The sequence below is a fragment of the Mytilus californianus genome, unplaced genomic scaffold (genome assembly GCF_021869535.1).
Source record: "Mytilus californianus isolate M0D057914Y unplaced genomic scaffold, xbMytCali1.0.p SCAF_5, whole genome shotgun sequence".
In the NCBI taxonomy this organism is placed as follows: Eukaryota; Metazoa; Mollusca; class Bivalvia; order Mytilida; family Mytilidae; genus Mytilus; species Mytilus californianus.
Window position 1 is genome coordinate 52078720 of NW_026262701.1, and position 23108 is coordinate 52101827.

Sequence of the window (23108 nt, forward strand, 5' to 3'; positions counted from 1 at the left end):
CCTTAGCTCACACCGAACAGCAAGCTATAAAGGGCCCTAAAATGACCATTGTATCACAATTCAAACAGGAAAACCAACGGTCTAATCTATTTTACAAAACGAGAAACGAGAAACATTTATCAAACATACCAACAAACGACAAGCACTGTTCCTGACTTAGATTCCTGACTTAGGACAGGTGCATATAATATATGCAGCGGGTTTGAAAATTTAACAGGCGCCAACATTCACCCTAAACCTGATACAGCAGTATAACATTACAAACAGAAAAGACGCACTATAAAATATTAATTGAAAATGGCTTTACTCTTAGATTATAAAAAAAATGAATGTTATATGAAATCGTGTACCAGTGTATGACTGACATTTCTGCAAATTTACTTTTCATATGTTGTAATGGCTCTTGCTCTTTCTGCATGAAAGAAAATGAACTTTCAGAAAGCAAAAAAAAAAAAAAAAATAATTTTGCAGCCATCAGCTACATTTTCTTTTATCTGTTTTGACTCCTTATAATTATAAAATCTTGATTTATTTCCTTGCAAAAACTTCTAAGTTTGTTCGATTTCCTGTAGTATGTGCTGCAACGCATTTAAAAAGATTTGAATTGATGACAGGGGACTCTACAAAGATCCTTTAGTAATCTAAATAAATGTTCATCGGTTGACAAATAACATTGCACATTAACGTATAACTGAAATTGTAAAAATACAAATGTCGTCTTCACCGAAAACTTAAATAATCAATTTGGAAACAAATGTATCAAATATGTCAACTTTAAATTAAAAGATACTGATATATTTCATTTTATCTATAGAAATCGTATTTTTAAGCTTACTGTCAAACAAATTTAAATCTGTCAAACAATCACCGACTTACCATCTTACGTATGCAAAGTTAGTGATTAAGTTCGTAATACACAAGTTTTCACCTGTTTAACAGTCTAAAAATGATTTTGGGAAAAGAAAGAATTTTCACTTTCATACGTACAATGTATGCTGAAATGACGCTTGAAAGGTATAAATAACATGTAGTTGACGCTTCATACGTACAAATACCATTGTTAAGTAACATTTAATGTATAAAGTAGATACTTATATCGCTTGTGTTGTTTTCTCTATTACAACTTAGAATGTGAAGCATGCATGTTCCACTTAAAACAAGGTCACTTTGACCTTCCTTTAATGCAAATGTGTTACCGGCAAATTTATTGGTTTTTGAAATGTGTTTTAAAGCGATGTTTTTATTTAATTTATAGACTTTGACGAGGGGACAGTCAAGTCTTACACCAGTGATATTGTGAACAAAATAAGTTTTCAAATCTCAGGAAAATGTTCGATGGAACTGCACAGTTTGGCATTTGTGGTGAGGAACAAGCAATCTTTTCTAACAATATCTACTGTTTCCACATTTGTGTCAACTTTTTTGTTTTTGTATTTGATCTTTTTACATGTATTATGTATAATACACAAAAAATCAAATCTACTAAAAAGCAAACTTAGTATGAACTAGTATACATTATTGTATAGGAGCCAGCTGAAGCCCACCTCCGGGTGTGGGATTTTTTTCTTGCTGCGTTGAAGACCCATTGGTGGCCTTAAGCTGTTTTCTGCTGTTTTGTCGGTTTATTCTCTTTGGCACATTCCCCTTTGTCATTCACAATTTTATTATTGACTTGAGATGTTATGAGTCAGGCTTATGGTCAGTGACAGTATAAAGGAATTGTTTATAAGTCAATGCATTATTACGGCGCAACTCAAACAAATGCAGTATAAATCATGCCTCAATACATACTTTTACTATAAACAATCTTCATACACTTTGTAGTCAACTTGAATTTACGAAGGTGACTTACCGAATTAGACTTATCACCGGGTTTGTACTTACATGAGTAGCACGACGGGTGTCACGTGTGGAACAGGATATTCTTATAAAAATAAGGAGATGTGGTATGATTGCTAATGAGACAACTATCCACCAAAGTTCAAATGAAGTGGATGTAAGCAATTAAAGGCAAACGTGCGGCCTTCAACAACGAGAAAAATCCATACCGTATGGTCGGCTATAAAAGGCCCGACATGAAAATATGAAACAATTCAATTAAGAAAACTTACGGCCTAATTTAAAACAAAACAATTTACGAAAAACAAATATGACAGACAGGAACCACCCTTGCGGAACACCTGAAATCACCCCCGGTTTTTGATGGGGTTCGTGTTGCTCAGTCGTTAGTTGCTATGTTTTGATTTGTATACTAATATTGTTTGTCTTTTGGTCTACTTCTTTTTTTCCAAGTTGTCAGTTTATTTTCGACTTGTGAGTATAAATGTCCCTTTTAGGTATTTTTCGCCTCTCTTGAAAGTGCCTCCTTAAAATGCACTAACATTGTATGTAGCTACTCTTATCAGAAAACTACAAAATATAAACATGATAAATGAAATTTTTTATTCATTATAAAACGCACAAAATGAAGAAGACACAATCAACACAAAATGAAGCCTAGGCTTCTAGTAAGGATTAATCAGCTATCTTAACACTGTAAGCCTACTTCAATGCTTAGATAGGGGCATTATATGTTTACAAATATAAATATTTACCTTTAAAAGAAAAGAACAAAAAGGAGCTCAATCTTCAGAACATTTTAGTACGGTGACAAATAAGGTAAATTTGAGAATTTAATGGACCGAAATACCTCACGGCTAATTTTGGTCTTATTTTGTAGATAAATATAATATCCTTTGATTAAGGCGTGTCGTAGAGTGCCAAAGTGGTGCAGATTTTTGAAAACTGCGGTCAAAGGTCAAAAGGGGATTTTTAAAAATCGCAAATTTTAGACATTTAGGACAATTTCTCGGTAGTCTCTCATGTTAACTGAGAAATTTTTTCGATAGAAGCATGCGCTAGGAATGCTATACAAATACAGCTAGTCATATTTATGTCTGATTACCAGAGATTAGTGATACATACCCTCGCTTGCAACATGTAAGAAAATGAAACAAATATCTTTATCTACGGAAATTATCGACAAAAAATATTCATAATTAAGATTTAGCTACTGTAAATTCAGAAATTATTGCGTGCATTTATTATTGCGATTTTTGAAGAATGGACTGAAATGCGAGATTAATTAATGCGATTTCAGGAAAATCTGCATACAGTTTTATGTATCAGATATCAAATGCGAGTTTTTATTATTGCGATACTTATTTAGTCGCATTATTCGCATTAATGAAAACCTCGCAATAATTTCTGAATTTACAGTATGCAATAATATATGGCCACATATGAAGATATTTTTGGGAAAGTTTTGTTAAAATGCCATAAAGAACAGAGGAGAAATAAGAACTGTAATGTTCACACCCGGTCCATGATGTTATGAAAAAAAAATGATGAAATTCTTGGCTGATTATTTAAACTTAAAAGGATGTTAGAACTATAAATATTAGTCTTTATGTTAATGACACTATAGTATATGAAGTTTGTTTTTATGTTAATAAATAAATCAGTAACGTAGTAGACCAATAGCACATTGAGAAGATGTGTCCCCCTTTTTTATAAAACAACGACAGATGTTGTTCATAAATGTTTCTCGTTTCTAGTTTTTTATATAGATTAGACCGTTGCAATGGTTTTACACTAGTCATTTATTGGAGCCCTTACTGTTCGGTGTGAGCCGAGCATTCGTTTTGAAAGCCGTACTTTGACCTATAATGGTTAACTTTTACAAATTATGACCTGGATGGAGAGTTGTCTCATTGGAACTCATATCACATCTTCTTATATCTATAAACAATGGAATATGTAGCAGACTTGAAAGCCCGAAATATATGTGAACTACAAACAAAGATTCACAGGGATATTACGCTTCAAAAGTTGCTGTCTATGTTTAATTATAATACACTAAAACTAGACATCAGTATGCACATCAATTTGAAAAGGTAACGGAATACTAGAAAAAAAAAGTGGATGTCATTGTATGGCGCCGACAAAACTCACGAGTTTATTCAGATCACCATGTACTGATTGACCATTGCTTCTGGGGTCATTTTGATCCGCGGTGAATTGATTTTCACTGCAACATATGTGTCAATATAAGAACCAGCAAGAATGGCAAATTTTGATACATGCATGTTTTCCCTGGCCCCTTGTAATTGTCTTCCTTTGCCAATTTCGATTAGAGAAGACATGTCGCATCCTGTAAGAGCGCGAGATGCTGTTGGTGTGCCAGACATCAGGGGTCCAATAACTTTTAAAAAGTTGCATATGTCGTGAATAGGTAAACACTGTTTTGTGGCTTTGGTTGAAGAAACGTCTCCAGTCTAAAATCAAAATTCAACATGTTTGACATCTGAGGAAAAGACCTTATTAGAAATAAAACATAACTGTCATGATTTTAATATCATGCAACCCTTGGAATAACTTTTCAATATCTGTTCATTGGCAAAAAGAGGCGGCAGAATAATTCTTATATCTGCCTCTTCAGTCACTTACAGATCCTACACAAAATTGCTTCACAGTCTAGAGATTTTGAAAAAATCCCGCTAGAAATATTTCGTCATGTTCTTGCAAATCAAAATCATTGTAGTGTGATAGTGCATAGTTACAATGTACCTAAAAATCTTATCAACCCATGTTTATTTTCAGGTGCACAAAGAAATTTCTTACAATCTCTAACTGATCTGCATTCAATGACTTGAAGAACAATTTCGATCTACCACCATTTGAAATAAACCTTATTGTCCCTTTGACGCCTTTACTAGCTGACTATGTGGTATGGGATTTGCTCATTGTTGAAGGTCGTGCGGTAACCTATAGTTGTAAATATCTGTGTCATTTGGTCTCTTGTGAAGAGTTGTTCCATTGACAATCAAACCACGTCTTCTTTTTATATACTAGTACACCAATGTTCGATATAAGGAGAGGGTTGGGCGCCCGCTGACATGTTTAACCTCGCCACATTCTGTATGTGGCGGTCCCAAGTCAGGAGCCTGTTATTCAGTGGTTGTCATTTGTTGCTGTTACATTTTTGTTGTTCGTTTATTATTTTGTACATTAATTATGCAGCTGTTTTTCTCGTTTGAATTGTTTTACATTTGTCAATTCTGGCCCTTTAATGTTGACCATGCAGTAAGGGTTTTGCTTATTGTTGAAGGCCGTACGGTGACCTATAGTTGTAAATGTATGTGTATTTTTTGGTCTTTGTGGAGATTTGTCTACTTGGTCATCATACCACATAGTTTTTTATTATGGTTTTAAATCAGTCATTGGCCAAATCTCAATAACTGTTGTACCATTTTACGTAAATACTTCGGACAATACCAATACCATCTATCTGATCAGGGGTGTACTGGTTTTTCATAAAGGAATATCGCACACTTAGCTAAAGTATGCAACTCCGTTCAGTATCAAATGAGAGTGCATTGTAATCATTATCCATTTGAAAATAATTGTCATCTACTAACCAGGCAAAATATTTATCAGAGAGGTTGGAATACATTGTAAAGATAGAAATAATTTGAAATTTCGAACGATCGTAAATAGCTTTTCACAATTTTTTTTCGCAAAATGCAATATCTGTAAACATATGTAATTGGCAAACTATACGACAACGAAAATGTTTTTTTCTTTCTTTCGCAAACAGATCATCATGTAGACTTTCTATAAGTATTTGAAAAGCAACATCATGCCCCGATCAATTTGAAGCATCAGAAGCAAATTATTTTTAATTTCATCAAGTAGTTTTATAACAATGCATGCTGAATGTTGAAGCGGCTTGTCCTTGAAGTTATTTATGAAGAGTAAACTCACCACTGGATGGCCTGCCTGATAATTTGCGTCATTGGAAACAATATCGGCACGCTCAAATGACTCGACATGCCTTAACTGCTTAGCTTGTTGTATGACTTTTGTCTCCAGAATAGACATTTTTACCAGTCATGGTAATGCCATGGAGCGCGTTTTAACGAAAGTTGATTCATCGTTACACGCATGGTTTTTTTTCACTAATTCAAATGCATGAAAATGTTTTCTTCTTGGACATTAAAGGCTTAATAACACGATCTAAGCTACTTTACTCGTTCTTATTTAATGGAATAAGCACTGACAATAATTTCCCAGAATTTTTTGGATGTGTTCCAATGTTGTTTAAAATTAGTTTTTTTCGAAAAACAAAAAAAAAGCACCTCAAAAGTTATTAAACCTTAGCATCTGTACTCATTCAAGCACACAGACACAACTATTGATACAAATAAATATTCTTTTTTATAAAACTTAAGAAAATGCATATTAAATTTATTGCATTTCATATGACAGGGGAAAATTGGAAAGGGGAACGTTACATGACTTATTGAGGTGAAAATTGAGTAGTAATACTGCTATGTGATGAGTTTAATAAAAATGCTTGTAAAAGTTGATTTGTATGTTCTATCAAACTTTTATATATCAAAACTTCTGAAGTATTGGTTGTTCCACTATTTTTTGTGAAAATTTACTATTGGTGATCTATATAAGAAATGTTATATACTTTGACAGAAGGTAAGATTGAAAAAAAATGTTACATACATTTGAATATCGTCCAATTTACTCAATTTATATGTTCATATGATATTAAAGTTTGATGTCATATAAAAGCTAATACATAATTCTTTCATCTGATACCAATTTTTTGATGATATCTTCATTCGGGAATTTATTATAAGCGTAGCCGAGTTTGAAAATGAGAAAGAAAAAAATCCAAAAATCACACTTTAACGCGATTTTACAAAAAAACTGCACCGTGGGAAAACTCTACGACAGGGCTAAAATGAAAGTATAATGTTTAATCTATCTTCATGTGAATTTTCAGCCGTGAGGTATTTCGGTCCATTAAACTCTTTGAATAAGCGACTTTTCCCAATTTGTCACTCCACTATTTCACTTCACAAAGGTCAACAAAAAAAAAACACAACAATATAATGAAATTCTACTGTGGGATATACAGTAATGAGGCATCAACGTTATAACGAAAAAGTAAATGACACGTAGGATTACATTTTAGCATATTGTACATGTAGCAGGATTTTTTATATTTCAACTGATAATCATTTTAATGTATAGTATCCAATGATAAACTAAATCCTGTTTCTTAACATTTGTCGTGTATTTGTTATAAAACCTAGGTTGCGATCCCCTCAGGCAAAATTGACATTCTCTTTTCGTTGTATTCTCTTGGACGTTTTGATTGAACCTGATGAATCAATCAACTTAAGTTATTCATGATGATGACTCGATCGTAACGATAGATACGATCGATAACGATTGAACGTCATATGTCGAATCAATAAACCCACTTTGTTTAAGACGAAGACTCAATCGTAACTATCGATAACGATTGGTCCTCATTTGTAGCATCAACCTTCAGTTTGTTTATGACCCCATCTCAATCGTAACGATCGATATGATCGATAACAATTTCAAGCAACAATGCTACTGTGACATCAGTGATACATGTGTCTGACGTTATGATAATTGAACATTGAAAACATGCCGTGTCACTGAAGCGGTTTTGTTGTTTTTGTTTTTCTATTTGTCCTCATTTGTAGCATCAACCTTCAGTTTGTTTATGACCCCTTCTCAATCGTAACGATCAATATGATCGATAACAATTTCAAGCGACAATGCTACTGTGACGTCAGTGATACATGTGTCTGACGTTATGACAATTGAACATTAAAAACATGTCGTGTCACTGAAGCGGTTTTGTTGTTTTTTTTGTCTAGCACTGAAAGAGTTAAGAATATAAATGCTGAATCAACCTTTTGTACCTACATCTTCAAAAACAGATTTCACAAAAAAACAAATGCCCGCTCGCATAATGTTTTGTCTTCCAAAAATCAATTTGGTGTGGATTTTTTTTTAATTTCATACTTTCTCCCCTAGAGCAGTTTACCGTTGATAAAAATTCGTAAAGGGTTTGATTAGATGCTAATATCATATAGTTCTTTAAGATCTAAAATTTCAAACAGTTTCGTAAAAATTAAATAAAAAATAATGAATTTCAATATAAAGCGGCGGCTTTCTTTATCATAAATTTTCACGATTACGAAGCTGTCTTCTTACTTGACGATAGTTTCTGGGAATAAACTGGCACTTTTAATCTAAAAATGACTGGAACTGGTATAAATAAAAAATAAAGTTTTACATATTTAAGTACAAAATAGTATTCGATCTATTTTTTTTATTATTTATAATAGTACCTACTTGAAGTTATATCTTGTGAATAAATATTAGAACATGTTTAAATTATGTTGGTAAGAAAAAAATCGATGGGGTTGATCAATGCCCATAAATCCAAAGACAAGACAACATCGAGAAAACAAACTATTTTAAAAAAAAAAGTTTTTATACAGGACATTAACTTTAGTTGTGCAACACCAAAACCAGTTAACTGACACTAATTTTTCCTTACATATTTTTAAAAATTATTCATAATGTTAAATTCCTCAAACTTTATTGAAAATTGTAGCATTTTCTTTTCTTTTTATTCAAAACAATGTGATTTTCCCCTATTCACATGATTAATCTATATAAATTTGTATTTTTTTTCACGAGCTGTTGCTATGAAAAATGCGCGGTGCCCCATATTTTTTTTTCTTTTTCAATTTAAAAAAAACAAGTTATGAAGCCCCTGATCTAAAAGTAGTAAAAATGGTCCAATGTTCACTCTTCATAAAAAATCAGGAAATGTGGTGTTCACTTTATTATTTATAGATGATAGGTATTTATTAGGAAATAACAGTCCTACACTAGTCTTTAGACTTTTATAAACTAGGAGGAAGTCTTGTGGATAGGAAACAATTTCTCAATTTGAATTAGTATTCGGCGTTGGAGAGGATTTAAAAAAAAATCGGATACAGCCATCTTCCCGGGACATATTTCAATCGTACTGGAATGATTCAACCTGTAATTTTGACATAGATGATGGACGGAGATGTAGGTATTCATTTATTTTTTAATGTAGTTTTTTTTTTTAGTCATCATTAAGTTTGCAAATGAAGACATCACCATATATCATACAAGTCAGAAACAGATTTTAACTTTTGATGAAATGTGGCTATTTTGAATTTAACGATAGTTATTTTTAGTTCTGATGAAATCGTGCTGAAGGTGTATATATATCCAAATTAACAAGTAACGTCATTTAAAAGAAATAATTGCAATATCCTTTAAATGATATACACGGGAAATCAACGGTAGGAGAATAAAACACACACTAAGCTATAGCAATTTAGACAGTTTATGTGACACACTTTCATTGTATCAGAAATTATAGGGTACTCCTGGCAGTTTTCAAGATAATTCACAAAATATACTTGCGCTTTTACAGTAACACCCAGTTGTCTTAATACATATGTACCACTTGAACTGGACATTTATTTGCAGAAGTTGCCCATTTACAAAAATTTTTCACATGCTACATATTTGCTACACAAATGTATATTTTATTTCTATTTTTAAAATGAAATACATATTGTTGGCAGTTTAACTGCCAAAACGTTGATAAAATTTGATAATAAACTCTTATTTTCATATTAAATTTAGCAAATCTTGCATAACATGCTATACCAATTCACAACTAACACAAGTTATGTAATCAAAGAGGGATGCCATCTTCTGTATATACGTTCTTGGCACATGTCTTATCATGCAAAATATGGACTTTATACCATCTTACTGTAAGAAAGCAGAAGACTGAAAACTGATTTCTTCTTACGTTATACACAAATCTTAATTTTGTTTATTAATAATACAGGTAGTTTCTTTCTTTCAAACGTGGAACAATGAAAAAGTACATAATGATTTCACGGAACCCTATTTAATTTTATCATTGTTATTATATTTGTGTCAAAACGTGTTTGTCAACTCTAACAACTTTTATATGAATAAATAATAGTTTACAGATACCTCATTGCATGCACATAAGAGGTGATTTTTACATAAAAAATGTACCAGATTCCCCGAGAACCTGCGAAATAGCATGGACAAAATATTTAAAGTTATTTCTGACAAACATGAATTTAAAAATGAAACATCTTTCAGATTTGATGAGGTGGCGAAGTTTTTATTCAATAACTTACACGACAACTTCAACATAGAAAAGAAAAGGTAGTTCTCCGATGATGACAACCGAAGAGGGGTTCTCTCTAAAAGTCTTGGTTACGTTGTAAGGCTTTCATGAAATATAATAACAATACAAAATTTATCAACTGTAGTGAAAGGTACGATTGACATGTTGACAAATTTACATAAACATATTAATCTTATTGAAAACCCGTGCAATCTGCATTAACTTAAAATGATGATACGAATATTTAATCATGTGTCAAATAGATGATATACACCTGGCTTTTAAGCCAGTACACAGATAAAGAAAGAAAATGCATTAAATCTGTTACAAATTTATTATTTTAAATGTTCTAGAACAGGAAAAAATAATAATTTCCTTACAGAGGAACTGGACTTAGATGTATATAGATGGGATCGTTCAGTTTCGGCTCAAAATGTTACCAAGGCTATATCTCTTATGGAATATCTCACATAGACACAACATTTTGCCTACTCCTTCTATGATGCATCACAAACTCAATCAGGTGAGAATGTTTAACTTAAATACAAATGAATCAAGAAGGACTACATTTTACTGAAGAAAATAATATTCCAGGAATTCTCTTGCTGATTGATTTTGAGAAGGCATTCGATTCCATTTCTTGGTCCTTTCTTTATGATACATTAAGATATTTTAATTTTGGTGAATCATTTATATCCTGGGTTAAAACCTTCTATAACAATATAACAGCTGCAGTGACACAAAACTGTTTTCTGTCAGAATTCTTCACTGTAGATAGAGGCTGTAGAGAGATAGATCCTTTATCCCCTATATTTTCTTGCTATGTGCAGAAATATTGGGCATTTTGGTAAGAAATAGTAAGGAGATAAAGGGTATTACTATAGATGATTCAGAATTTGTACTTTCTCAATATGCAGATGATACATCATTGATATCTGATTGCTCACCAGAATCGCTCGATGCATCTCTTCGTGTCCTCCAATTGTAAGCTGAAATCTCGGGACTTAAGATTAATATAGAAAAAACAAGTGTTATTTTGGATAGGTAGCAAAAAACATAGCCAGGATCAAATGTGTGTAAAGTGGGGATTGAAATGGGGCTCCAGTACATTTAAGCTCCTTAGAATTACTTTATTAGTCGACCTAGATAGAATGATTAATTTAAATTATAGGACAGTGATAATATAGACAACACTTTGAAAAAATTGTCAAAACAGTATCTCACACCTTGGAAAGATTACCATTTTAAAAACTTTGGTCATATCTAAAATTAAATCATCTGTTTCTATCTATTCTTAGTCCAGATGAATATATGTTACGTAATTTAACAAATAAAATGTATGCTAAATTTAAAAGCATCTATGCAGGGACTGAAACTTACATGGGTAAGACCGCTGTATAATTCGAATTCAAAGTGGGTGAGATTAGTCTCTATTATGGAGCAAATAAATTTTAGTGAACTAAGCTATATTGGGCCTATTAAAAGGTCATCAAATAAATATTGGCAAGAGGTTTTTGATGCTTGGAAAACCCTTAATCAAATTAGAAAATCAAGATGTATTGATGAAATTCTATTTTATTATTTATGGGAGGTAGAAAACATTAAAATTGGTGGTTCAAGAGTCTACTATAAAAACTGGGCAAACGCTGGAATTTGGACAGTGCATGACTTGTTAGATTATTAGGGCAAAGTTATGTCATTTCAAAATTTCCAACAATTAAATCAATTTAGGGCAAATATTTTACATTATTATGGAATAGCACACTCGCTAAATGAGTGGTTAAACACAATCAATATTGAAGTAAAGGAGAAAAAGATTCAAGCAATACTACCTTTTAACATAAGTATCTTCTTTGAATCAAAAAAAGGTTCAAAGGACATGTACAAAGTATTGAATGAGAAATACATTACTTTTGCTGCAAAGGAAAAATGGGAGAACCATCTTAATATGACTGGTATTAACTGGAAAAAAATTCACACTTCGTGTACAAAATATACTAGAAGCACTAAGTTTTGCTGGTTCCAATATGGAATTATACAGAAAATTTTAGGAACTAATTCACTACTTTACAAGATAAAATTAAATAGTAGCAACATATGGACATTTTGCAAAGAAGGACAAGAGACCATAGAACATTTATTTTGGAGCTGTCCGATGGTCGCCAGTCTCTGGCATGCACTTAACATCTGGATTTTTGAAATGACAAATATTGAACTGCCTTTGAATATTAAGATTATTCTATTTGGTATCTACGAAAATGTTAAATTGAATTTTGTAAAAAAATAAGATTATTCTGCTTTCAAAATACTATATTTACCGAACAAAATTACAAGAAGTTTTGCCAAATTTAAATGCTTTAAAAAACTATTTAAAGGACCACTTGAACTTAGAAAAATACATTTCATTTAAAAACCTCTCTGTAGATGAATATAACAAATACTGGAGTCCCTGGCCCCATATTATAGAATAAATAATAAATGTCGAGTTTTGATTGAAACACTACTAATAGATATTGCAAGAACAAATAAGATTCTAATGTTATAAGAAAATTATTTATTTTCAACCTATTGTTGCACCATCATATATTCAATTGTTGTTTAATTATTTAATACTTCCTTTGTGTGAATATGCCATTCTGTATACCTTTGTTCATACATGTTGTGCAAGTCTATTTGTTACAATAAAGAAAATTCATTATAAAAAAAAGAAGGTCGCTGGACTCATTTACCATTTTCCTACGCTCCGAGGATAGGCTTTTGTAACGTCGTTCAGGGCGGCACTCTAAGTATTGGATGCATACGCTCGATCCACAGGCCGGTCAATCGAATTGTTTTTACTTAGTATTTTCTGTCCCCATCAAAGTAGGCGACATTTTATGCAGTTAGTGAAAAAGCTGGTCGACTAATTGTAATTACACAAAAAGACATAATATAATAGACAAATATAAAATATATTTAAAAACATATATGATTGGAATATCAATTACAGATTTTCATCAAAATGCTTTACAATTGTTCTTTTATTCAATGATGTTTTTAGAAAGTTCTACCGAGAGGCAGATAATACAGGACCGTGGTAGCATTAGGAAAAGAACAACAACTCTCAACTCATTTGGAATTGTGTCACGCAATCGGTTCCGAAAAAAAGCGCAAAAGCTGAGTTGCAGTAACTATGTTTGTAAAGAAATATTTGATTGGTTGATGAAAAAAAGCACAAATCAAAAAAGTTCTGACAGGGAAAATACATGTTTTCGACTTTTTCGACAGCAAAACCGCCCCCTAGAAATAATACATCACAACATGCAAATTGAATAGCACTACCGGATTCACCAACAATTGTGTTGCCTTGACCTACATTTTACGATTGAGTGACTTGGGTTATATTTTGCGTTTAGATTCTTTTTTCTCTTTACCAATTTGCAGGATCCATCTTGTTTCATTGATGAAACAACAAACAGTGAAATTGACAAACCTAAAATGAAAGATGTTGGGTCGCAAACAATTATCACGGAACACATTTTAAGTACACCAGCTTACACAGATGACTTATATGAAATAACATCAGCATTGTAAGAAATAAAGTTAATAATAAAGAAACCGTACTCCAGCGCATGAACTTGAAAATAATTGTCATATTTCTATAAATATGGCTGAGATTTCTGATGAGCTGGAAAATATTTCAAAACCGTTGTATTTAATGTAACTTGTAGTCTTCAAGATTAACCACAAGCTGTGAACGTACTTCTATATTCCAGATGCGGATCAAGGAATAGTTTCATCAAAACAATTTCAGACTTCCGATTTAGCGATGGCTTACCAAGAAAATGATGCGGCTTTTAGAAATAAAATATCAAAATTAAAGAAAAAAAAAAGAGTTCTTTAAGAAATGAACCACTAAAAACGTTTTAGTGAGGAGAAAACCTATTCTTCTGCATGTAACTCAAATATAATTTCAGTGATGGTGTCACTACCAACTATGTCAGAGAATACATGTATTACTGAAAATAAATAAAGAAGTATCTGAAGGATTACAAAATAAATGTGCAATAAATAAAGACAACAGTAGTATACCGCTGTTTAATAGTCTTAAATCAATTAAGCGAAAACAAATCCTGATCACACTTTCTTCGAAACTAATTAGAGAAAATTAAGGCCATCACTCTCGTCGGAAAAGGAACAGGCTAGAAAAATTTCGAGTATGAAAACTAAACTTAAGAAAAATAAACTTTTTAAAAGCCCTTAGCTTATCAGTGAATTTTGTTCTCACAAAAATCAATTGTAGCATTACATGTCTTGAAATATTACTTGACGATAATGTGGTTTCCGTTTATGATACAGAAAGAGCGTGTTTTACTGAAGAATTACAGTTATGTGAGATGAACCTTGTAAGCAGTGGTGTAGGAGTTCGCCATATTAATGCAGTTTTAACTGAAGTTTTAAAGTTATGTCGTAAGCAACTTGATAAAATACCTTCTGTAAGGACCATCAATTTATAATCCTATCACTGCTAAGCAGCTGCACATTGTCAAATATCGTCAAACAAACAATTTACAACGCTTATGGCATATGAAAACCGAAAGTTCGGCGATTGTTTTGAAATGTTTGGTTTGAGAGATGATGGGAAGCAGTGAGTTTTAGGTTTGCGGGACATGCAGAATAAAGCATCCCAGTCAATTTGTAACGACATTGATGCCGTTAGCGCGTCATTATATTATGCAATATAAAAAAAACAATGTCTGATCGAGCAACATCATAAAAACACTTCCACCAGTTGTTGGTGACTATTTTACTGAACGTTTAGTGCAGCAGGTTTGTTGTTGTAATTTGGGGTTGCTGAACACCCACTGGCAAATACACCATGTTTTATCAGGACGAGAAATCAAAAAGTAGGCTTTTATAGTTCGTTCTTATGTTGTACTGTTACATCACTGTCCCAGGTAAGGGGGAGGGTTGGGATCCCGCTAACATGTTTAACCCCGCTACATTCTGTGTTTGTGTCTATCCCAAGTCAGGAGCCTGTAATTCAGTGGTTGTCGTTTGTATATGTGTTACATATTTGTTTTTTGTTCATTTTTTGTACATAAATTAGGCCGTTAGTTTTCTCGTTTGAATGGTTTCACATTGTTATTTCGGGGACTTTTATAGCTGACTGTGCGGTATGGGCTTTGCTCATTGTTGAAGGCCGTACGGTGACCTAAAGTTGTTAATTTCTGTGTCATTTGGTCTCTTGTGGAGATTTGTCTCATTGGCAATCATACCACATCTTCTTTTTTATATTTGCAAAGTAGGACGATCGAGATAGTCTTCTATTTAGACCGCCACTGATAAATATTGGATTTGGGCAGGTATTATTTTAATTATTATAAATTACGCACAGCCCAAGGAGACCTCTATTTTGCAAGGGTGTTTACTGTTATATTCTAGAAATCCATTGATGACGTTATTTCTGTATGCAAGTCGTCCCTTGAGATGTAAGCCTTGAACAAGTTGAAGGCTACACCACATTATACAAATAAGGTCGAACAAATTTAAGGCTAAGGTTTATTCGGTAAAAATAAACTTCAATTTGTTAGGTTGGATTTATGGAATATTCTGTCATATTGGTTATAAAGATGTTTCTCAGTTACCAGTCGTTGTAATGTCTTGATTTTGACGTATAAAAATCATAAGTTACAAAAACTAATATTAAATTACTACCTAATGTCATTTTATCTATTTATTTTTTGTTTGTTTATAGCAAATATATGCATGCTTAATTACATCAAATCCCGTTATTCTTGATTTGACATATTACATCGCTTTTACTGTAATGAAATCTTTTAGAAAATGTGTATTCGTTGCGTAGGCAATAACCTTTTAATGTATAGACCTTTAACATTTAATGAATAATGCTGAAAGCCAAAAACTAGGAATAACAAAACAGCTATATGAAATTTTAAAAATAAAAAAACATCTTAATATTTGAAAGAAAAGGTCAAATTAACAATCCTGCATTCGTTGAATTCCAAGGATTATAAATTTCGTACATGGGATACAATGTAGTTCAATTGCAGTAAAGTATTTCCGACCTATGAGGAACAGTTTGTTAAATCATCACAATTTATAAGAACTAATTTGTTTAAAACCTTGAGCTTAGCACTGACAGAAAAAAACTAAGATCATAGTGACATATGTTCTAAACATTCAAGAAAATCAATGAGACAAAATACAAGTTCAAGGTGGTTGTAAGTTACATAACGCGATTTATTAGGAACTGACTCATCTTAAATAAATTATTTTACCATTAAACATAATTTAAAAAAATAATAATCTCAATTAGAATTGCATAATGTAATAAAAGTAATAACAATTCCTCTTTCACAATGAAGTATGAGTAATTTTAGAAAATCAGGCAAGTCTAGCTATACATTCTGTAAAAGCCAACCAAATTATGTCACAGTTATTGTGTTTCATGAATACTGATTTAAGAGTAGGTGTTAATTTTTCAACTTGTATTTTATGTATCTAGTTTACTATAAAGCCATGCTGTGATGAACTCGTCATTTATTTATTTTGAACTCCATAGATATGGATAACCGGACCTCCTGACTGACTGACCGAATGTCTAATGCTAAGGAAGGAATCATAGTACTATTTTTAAGTAGTTATGCTGAGCAGTATAATTAAATACGCTCTTAGCAGGCTTATTGAGCAATAATAAAGTCAAAAATAACGACAAACAAAGTGAGCAATAATCGAGGCAGACAAAATATAAATAGTATTCTTATAGTTAAGATAGAAGATGTAAAGAAACGTATAAAAGAATTAAAATCAGGGAAAGCCGCTGGACCTGACTTAATATCTAATCAAATTATGAAATATAGCAGCATTGTCACAGTTACAGCCGTAGTTAAACTTTTTAATCTTATTTTATCATCTGGTATTTACCCCACCAGCTGGAGGAAAGGTTTTTTTATTTTAATCCATAGGTCTGAAGATAAAGAAGACATATATAACTATAGAAGTATTTCTATTTTAAACTGTCAAGCAAATTACATAGCTCTATTTTGAATAAAAGACTAATAACACATTATGAAACAAGTTCTCCAGTTACCAATTCAGATTCCCTTGAAACCATAGAACATCTGATAGCATATTTATTTTTAAAACTCTTGTCACCAAATGCTTAAAAAAAGAATAAGACAAAGCTGTTTACTTGTTTTGTAGATTTGCGTGGTGCTTTTGACTCTGTTTGGCATAACGGCCTGTTGTATACATTGATAAGTGATGGTGTTGGTGTGAAATTTTATACTACATCGAAAAAATGTATAGCTTATGTCAGTCTGCACTGAAGATTGGCAATGAACACTCTTTGTTTTTTCCCATTATTAGAGGTTAAAGACAAGGGGACTGTTAGAGTCCAACTTTTTAAAATTCTATATCAATGATTTACATTCATTTTTTATGAAGCTTGTAACCCTCCAGTTCTAAATACTTCAAGTATCCAAACTCTTAGTTACGCAGATGATTTAGTGTTACTGTCTGAGACACACCAGAGGCTTCAAAATGCCTTAGACAAACTTACTAAATATTGCATTAAATGGCAGTTTAGTGTAAATACAAACAAGACTAAGATTCTAGTGTTTCAGAATATTTATAAACAATCCCCACCCCTCTTGTTCCATGATAAATTTTTGACTGAAATCAAGGACTTTTAACTATAGAGGAAATTTTACAAAAACTACTGAAAAGCTGTCTAAAAAAGGTATTTAAGTTTAATTTTTATTGAGAAAATATATGTCTTATTTTAATTTTGTTCTCCCTAATTTGTCATGTAAATTATTTGATACCCTTATAAGACCTATTTTGACATTATCCAAACTTTGTCTTTATGGAAAACTCAAAACTAATTGTCAGTCTGAGGAATATTTAAATTGCAATAATTTTATACATAGGCAGTTAATCTCAAAACTTAGATTTGGTGACCATTCCCTAGGCATTCAATTGGGTAGATATAAAAACATTTAAAGAGCATAACGATTATGTAAAAAATTTGGAGTCCTAGATGACGAATTTCACTTCTTTTTGTATTGTGACATTAACATAGCATTGCGTTCAATTGTTTTTGCTTATCTAAAAGACTATGTACCATTATTTCAACATCTTGATGCATTTAATAAACTAAAACACATTATAAACCCCACTCCTCAACTTGTTTGTTATATTGGAGTCTTCATTAAACAGTCTTTCGAACTGAGAGGGTCAGACCCATGTCAAACAAGTTTATAATTGTTTTTTTACATAAATTTGTTAATTTAACTCTTTCTTAAAATATGTTCTATTTAATTGTATTGTTTGTTTGTATTGCTTTGACCCTTATGGGTGTAATTTTGCAATAAAGATTATATAATAGACAATGATAAAGTCCTAAGCGTATATTTTATGGCAGTAACTTTCTAAGTCAGAATGTACGTAGCTTTCAGAAACTAACACCCCCAGTAGTGACTAGGGAATGGAAATATGGTCGCTACGGGTCTTCTTTCGACTGGCAGTAAAACCCTTGTCTAAGTTGGGCGTCCGTTTGGCTGTGCGGGATGTACAAGTACGCAGCTACGTCTGGTCAGAATGGGGACGTTAAATCCGATGCGTCGGGTAGAGAGAGTGTTATGCTTTCTGCACGTTAAGAACCCTTGTAACAACTCTTTGAGGGGACCGTAGGTGGCCTATTGCAAGGTAGTTTCTGTCCCTATCCAACATATCCTCATTTTGCAGTAGCAGCCTAAATTTTCACCGACCTTCATCCCGAAGGACCTACAAATGGTATTTATTGCTAATATGTTCTCGTTCTGGACATACATGAAATATTTGCCATTGATAAGTAACTATCAATCAATCAGATACTTTCAACCACAAATACCCATGTATTGTAATTAAGTCGGAGTTACTCATTTTTTAAAGCTGACAAGTAAACATATGTACTATGATATCGACCGAACCTGTAACATCACCAAACAGTATATTTATTAGTTGCATATTAATTGTGGAAGCCACACTACCGTTCTCCGTTCTCGATTATGACATCACCAAACTAGACTTTACACCGAATTTCTACGTCCTACGTGCAACATGACGGATTCCACCTGTGGAGCAGGACGCACCTCAGATCATTTTCAGCTCTTTGTGGTATTCCTCTTGCTCAGTCTTGGGTTTTTCTATGTATTGTAAGGGACCTGGGGTAGGCTTCAGTATAATTATATCATTTGGGTAAGTCTCTGTAAAGGTTGCAGCAATAACCAATTTTAAACGTGTATATATATTATCTGGATGGTCAGCCATAATGGACAAATTGTGCTTGCCTGTAACAGAGAAATATCTGTCAAGCCAAAGGACAACTGACCAAAACGTATAATCCTAATCTTATGAAGTTTTAGTGCACCAGCACTAAGATGATTAGTGAACGGAAAGACCCGTTGCTAGTCAGGAAAACAGTCTTTGCTCATTTAGAAGTTGTAAGTTGATTTACCATTTACTTGACATTAATTTTTTACTAACTATAATGCATAACTCACAGGACTAAATATTTATTAGCACATAAATATAATAATATGGTAAAATACAGGAATGAAATATATTCTTCTTGTATTGTTTCTATAACTATGTCACCCTTGACTAAGCCTGGTGATGAAACATGTTTAATTTAGGGTAAGAAAAATATATACTAAGATTGTGATGGCACATCCAAATTGGGACTGGAACATCCAAAAACCAAACAATTGGCACATCCATATAACTAATTATGTCAGGCCTAAAATAACACAGTTTATCTTTAGTGAAATCCTAATTAATGGTCCCTTGTTAATTATCTGTGGTTAAAAAAGTCGATGTGATGACGAATAACTGCATTATTACATTGTTAACACTCTGGGGCAACTGGAAAAGGTAGGAAAAGACAGCCGGTTGTTATCCTTATTTCCCATTTAAATTCTGTACGTTCATGTGATGAGTTAAATATGGTATAACAATTATAATAATTATTCATACCTCTACTGTGTTGTTATTTCCTTGCGAATCATTATAACTCTAATATATTTGGATTTTGAAGTTACCCGCCACGGCAGCTATTCGCCATATTATGAAAGCGGCGCTCGTTATAAAATAAAATGTATATGTCACGTGACATGTATTGACCAACCGTAACAATGAATACAAAAATGGTAGGACAAGTTGAGCCAGGCAATTGCCTGAAATTTATTGAATTTGGAGTTACTTATGAGTTAACAGCTTGCCCGGGTGAAGCGCTTTATTAGCTATGACTTTAAGGAAAGCGGGACTATAGGTTAGAACGTCGTACATTATGTAAATTTTAATCGGACAAGCAAAACATGATTTGGGGTAAAGCGCTTTGACACAAAAATGGCGTAATCACATTGTAAACAGGCTTAGTGCAAAAGTAACCAAAGGGCGACACATTCATATCATTTAGATACATAATTATAATAGGAAATTGTTAATTGAAATTTATGTTTCAACGTTTACTGATCTTGCAAAAAAATACTAAAATCTCGAAGCATTTCCTGGGCAGCTTGCAACAAGCAAAATTACCAAATATCTTAACATAGCAAAGGGCCTTAGCCAAACATTATCAACATGAAATTGTAAATTGGCAAAACATAAAAAATAAAAGGAAATGTGGATTTCCAATAATTTAAAAAATGTCAAGGGGGGGGGGGGTACACCCTGCACATTACACCCTCGCCACCTTAGAGTGGTGGAATTCTCCTGAATTCAATAAATATTACACTCATTTCTTGTACAACACAACTCAATGCATACAGTACGATCAGCCATTGTTAAATAAAGAAAGAAATTGCCATTTGTGTTGTCTGTCCATTCGACTTCAAATTGTTACATGTATAGCAAGAATACCTACTCCAAGCCTTGAGTTCACTTAACATATCAGACCTAGCTGATATCATCTTACTCGTATTAGATATGCTAGGCCACTGCATGCCTAATTTGTGCTGCACAAGAAATCCTTATACAAATATGTTTCATAAATGCATATCATATCATTACAAATTTCAGTATCAAGTAAAATCCACCCCCATTGTCACATTGATGATTCATATACTCAAGTGTTCATAGTCTGTATAATCTACTGTATCTTCTAACGGACGGTATTTCTTTTTGTTTAAAGTCCAAAATAATTGATATAGTGTTCTCATATAATGTCCAGCAATATTTTATGAATCAAATTTAAGCTTCTAAACTCAAAGGAATGCCAGCCTTATCCAAATCATGGCAAATATGGTCTGTGGTTTTATTGCGACTAGCGCTTGTTTCTCCAGCATGTCCAGCATGAAAGTAGTGGAAAGATCCGGCTTAATCCATTCGGTGGCAATTAATCGTAAATTATCGTACGTGTAGTAGCGGTTCTTTATAATGGTTCTGCTAAGATCTTTGATTTTATTATGTGGTGAAGTTCCCGGTAAGGCAAACATATTACATTTGTCTAGGTGTCCTGCTCGACTATGTACAGTTGTATTATTGGAAACCTGCTCATATTGGAAACCAGTAAATTCCCAGTTTAGCTTCCTGGTGTCTGGGGTCATTTCCTTCCAGCCCTGAGGAGGCCAGTCCTTGGTAAAAACATCTCCAGGAAGTTTCACCTGAACTTCCCCAGTCCAGTCCCGCCGTGTTGGAGGGAACAATGGCATTCCACCAAGACGTAGCAGAGAGGTTACCCTCTCAGCAGGCGTCCGAAGCTCTATACTAGGAACATCTTGTGTTGTTATTGTCACCGGCAACTGTTTTGGTGTAGGGATATACGTCGGTCCGGGTTGAGCTGGTTTTTTCTAGGGGTGTATGGTATTGTCGAAATCTTTGGCTTCTTTGCTGGGGGAGGTACAGGTGGCATAGCTGGTGAGAATGATCCGGTAGAAATTGGAGATAGTGCTAAGGAACTTGAGATAACGGCCGGCGTTGTAGGTGGTGTTGATGGTTTCGGTGAAGAGGTCTTTGGACTTGATGGTACAACTGTCAGTGGTGCAGAGGATGGTGTGTTGCTTGGAGATGATTTGATAGATGGTTTTTCTGGTTTCTTACTGACTGTTGATGAAATTTTTTAAGACTTCTTGGCCGAAATAGTTGGTTTCAAACTGTTTTTTTTTCTAGTATCACTGTATAAAAATCTAGTATACAAATCACTCTCTAAACGATGAATGTTGATTATGTATTTTTCTGGAAGTCATAGTAATTTCACGGCCAGCGTTACTATGTCACTGTATGTTTTCCCAAGCAACTTCCGTCCAGCGGATTATTTACCTCCCTGCGGTATGGCCAGCTTTCTCCTTGTCAATACAGATACATATTTGACATCTGTCAGCAATGTATCCGCAATGGCAAATCGATAGGTTTCTCTCCTAAAAACGGCTTCTGCCATGATACTCTGAGGCACCAGTGCCACATAGGTTATGCGCCAGGCATCAGGTTCAGTTATGTCCATATCCATGGAAGAGGATGAGGCCGCCCGTGTCTCATCCCCGGAATATACTGGTTGGAAGAGTTCCTCACCTGGAGGCCCTCCAAATTTTGTTCCTTCCTTCCTTCCATCCCTGCTTCCACTCTTAAGGCGTCCTGTAAGTATTTTTTGACTTCTTCAGCCATGCCTGCATGGCTTTCTTTAGGTCTCTTGCTGATGGTGAGTAAAAGGCAGTTGGCCTAACTACCTTCCTGTAACATGCCGGATGCACAGCAAGGTAGTAGGCATTCCCTTCAGAAAGTACGTCCGGTCTCATGTCCCGCATGGCTGTTTTGTTTAACCGATTACAATGGTCCTTCAACTCCCGGACTATCTTACGTTTAGTTGACCTGTCCAGACAAAAGGGACACACCACCTCCATCTTTGAATGTAAGCTACTTGCTACCTTGGATTTCAGCTGTTTGGTGGTGTCACACTTTTCTGGACATATCCAGCATTCTTTTTCCATCTGAAAACAGCTTGCGTAATGGACGATAATCATTTAAT